We start from the raw sequence: 3,814 nt of genomic DNA on the forward strand, positions 1-3,814 counted from the left end.
CTAGATGAAATTGAAGCTGAGAGAGCTGAATTTACTTGGCTGAGATTGTAGAACTAGTAAGTAGTGAAACCAAAATCAGTTCTTCTGAGTCTAAGACAAGGTCTTTCTTTGCTGCACTTCTAACCAGCAGTATACAAGAAGGGCTTTGTATCCACATTTCAAGTCAGACAGGAACTTACAGTGCTGCACACTGTTGTATAAGTAGAAGATGGAAAAGAGTTGAGGCAAACCATTAATGAATTAGGCTCAGCTGGGGAAATGAGAAAATAGCTACTGTACAAAGATCTAGTTTGATTTGAAAAGATATCTACATGACATGGACCCAAAAGCATGTCTGAGTTTCCTAGCAGCTCAAGTGACCCGTCTTAGCACTTCTACCGTTAGAAGGAACTGTAGGTCAGATGGGAGCAGGCTTTAACAAGATAACAATTTAAGCTTCGACATGCCATTGAAATGCTAAATATTAATTATGTTAGGAATGACCAAGTGGGCTCTCTAGTCCAGAGGGTTAAAGGGAAGGCAAGCTTTAGCACTATGACCGTTAAAGCCATATAGAAAAGAGCTAAGTACATGTACCCTAGGTTACAGGCCTTTCACGTCCCACGTACAACACACAGCCAGGCTGGGACCCAGGAGTTGGCAGCAAAACAGTGAGCGGGAAAGAGCACGCTGCACGTCTTCTCTGAAGCTAACGTCACGATGCTAATGACATTTGCTGGGCACATTCCAGAGCCAGGCCTGGGCCCTGCAGCTGAGACATGGTAACTCCTCTTCTCCCTACAGTCTCCCCAATAGGAATCCCCACGTTGTGCAGCTGTGAAAACCAAGGCTCAGAGAAGCTAACTAATTCTTCCAAAATCCAAAGCTAGAAGTAGCTGAGCTAGAGAATTCCAGCACGGGGCGTCTTCCCCATCTCATGGCCCTGACAAGGTCAGGCAGGGATGTTGGGCTCAGAGGCACAAGACAGCAACTGAAAAGTTCAAGGACAAAGTGAGGCGGTAGGAGAAAGACAGGGGGCTCAAGTAGTTTCTCCCTGCCACACTCCCTGCTTCCCCACACTTCAGGCACAAAACAAATCCTCCAGCCTCCTCCTTCCTCTCACACAGCCCTGCAGGCAGGTAAGAACAGAGAAGAGTCAAGCCGCTGTTCTGACCCCCAGCAGGAGTTGTTATCCGAGACCGGCTAGGAAAACCGTGACTTGATCCAGGGTCACAGTGAGGTGGCTTTCCAGGAGGCCACCTTGGCAATCCTCCCTGAAAACCCTGCAGCGTGGCCTCCCCAGCCTCCAGACACATGTGGAATGGATTACGTTTCTAATCATAACACTGCCTGAGCCGTCTTCAAATAAGGAGCTTGCAAGAGAAACCATCCAAATTAGGAAAGCCGTGCGGGCACCACAGGACTGGCCTTCAACCTCTCCCACTCGCTGCCAACATCTCCCCCCTCACCTGATGCTGTGGCTGAAGCACCATGTTAGCTGACAGCATTTTTCACAAAGCAACCTCTGTTTGTGGAGAACTTGTCCTGGGCTTATTTATAATTGTCCTAGTTCCAAGCACCAAGCATGTGGTTTTCACTGCTGCTTTTGTAATTGGGAAATGTTCCCTTGCCACCCCCACGCTAACAGTCTGATTCCCCTGGGACTTGATTTTCTGGGAAGGTCACCAGGCTTCTGATTCTCTGGCTCTCAGAGTCGATGGTTAGCAGAGCCGCCACCACCTGTGCTGCGTTCGGGGCGCTCCCTCTACACGGCTGCCTATGCTGCGGCCCAGATCTTTGAAGAGGGGCTGTGAAAGGTGAGACTGGCCCTCTTGTCAGGGACTCCTCACGCCCCTTAGCTTGAGTACTGGCTTAGGGACCTGCCTCAGCACCTGCAACCCCAAGCCTCACCCTAGCTCCTGCTTTATCTCCCAAGGCTCTGGCATCTCTTTCATGAAAAGTCATCCGAGTCAATAATAATAAGCACTTTCATTACCTCCTACCTTGCAGAAACCCTATGGGGCAGGTACTATTATTTTAATTTTCCTGTTAAGGAATCAGTGGCACAGAGCAATTATATTCCTACAACGTGCTGAAGACCCCAGAGCTGGGAAATAGCCCGAATTTGAACTGCAGCAGTCAACACTGGTGCACAGGCTTCTACCTCGCCTAGGATTTCATTTGTAAATAATTCCAAACGTACAGAAAATTAACAAGAATTGGAACAGTTCACAGATCACGGACATGTTCCTCATTCAGACTCACCTATTGTTAACACTTAGCCTACATGCTTTAGTGTTTGCACTCCCTTTCTCTCATCTCCATGTACCCATAAATAAAATTTATATACTACACACAGCAGACATAATATTTTTTCTGGAGCCATATGGAAGTTGAATACATCATGCCCTTCTGCCCTTAAATAATTCAATGTGTGTTTCCTAAGAAAAGAGAGATTCTCTCATGTAACCAAGTAGAGTCATTTGATTCAGCAGATAACTGATATTATATTAACATTATCATAAAAGTTTAATCTAATCGACATCCATAATCCAATTTTCCCAATTGACCTAAAAATGTCTTTTATAGCAGAATTTTTTTTTCTTTTTTTCTTTGTCTTGTTTCTTTAGGCTCCTTCACCCTGGAACACTTCACTGCCCTGATTTTCTGCTTATGACATCGACATTTTCAGTAATATAGTTCCTTTTTCTTTTTTTTTTTTTCCCATAGAAAACACCTAATTTCAGGCTTGTCTGAAGTTTCCTCATGATTACATTTAGGATACGACTTTCCAGCCAGAATACTTCACGAATAATATTGTGTTCTCACAGCGTCACAGTTTGGATGTAAACAGTATTTGCTTCTCACTGGTGGTTTTGCTGTATTTACGTAATGAAAGTGTTGTCTGGTTTCCACACTCTCCAGACACAATTATTTCCCCTGACACTGGGGAGTAACCCGTGGGGACTTAGTGTAAGAACATGAAGCTATCCAGCTCCTCATGAAAACGTCCCCCCTGCACCTAATCTCCCAGACGACTTTTGCCTGAATCTGTCTTGATCAAGATGGTGATAAAATGTTTGAACTGCAGCAGTCTTTCCACACTCACTAGTCTTCACTAGTCAGCACTTGGCATCCTGCACTGAGGGAGGCCTCCCTTCTCCTCAACTGGCGTGCTTATTATTCATGGCTTTTTTTAGATAAACTAACTCAAAGGCATGGATTCCTGTTTTCTTTCTTTTTTTTTTTTTTAATATGGAATGCTTCACAAATTTGTATGTCATCCTTGCTCTAATCTTCTCTGTATCGTTTCAATTTTAGTATATGTGCTGCTGAAGTGAGCGCTCCTGTTTCCTTTAGTGGGTTATGGTTATATGGTTTTATTTATTTTGGCATTTGATTTGTTCCATCTTTGGGCAAGCTAGTAAGTCTCCTAATGACATATCCTACTCATGTTTTTAATGCTTCCTTATTTCTAGCATAACGAGAAGTTCCAGGATCCTCTAGAACTACTCCTGTCTCAGCCTTTGATTCAGACATTTCTCAGAGGAGCTCTTGTTCTTTTAGCAGAGAATGGTATTAGAGACCAATATCTGAGTACTAAGTGTACTCATTGCTATTGGGGCATTTTTTGCTTCTATGTGCTTTCAGCAAACAGAGCAAAGAAATATACCTACATTATATGCAAAGATATATATGCTCATATATGCATATGTGTGTACACAATATACCTACATATAGGCACATAAACACACTTGCCTGCATATACACACATAAATACTTTAGAAATCATAGATTCACATCAATGCCTCCAATTTAGAGCACTCTCTCTTAA

The 3,814-nt window shown here is 43.7% G+C and overlaps 1 pseudogene; it reads right to left on the reverse strand.

Moving 5' to 3' along the window:
- Positions 1 to 3,228: 3,228 nt before the first annotated feature.
- Positions 3,229 to 3,324, reverse strand: LOC133752777 (U6 spliceosomal RNA; annotated as a pseudogene).
- Positions 3,325 to 3,814: the final 490 nt, after the last annotated feature.

The sequence above is a fragment of the Lepus europaeus genome, chromosome 2 (assembly GCF_033115175.1).
Source record: "Lepus europaeus isolate LE1 chromosome 2, mLepTim1.pri, whole genome shotgun sequence".
In the NCBI taxonomy this organism is placed as follows: Eukaryota; Metazoa; Chordata; class Mammalia; order Lagomorpha; family Leporidae; genus Lepus; species Lepus europaeus.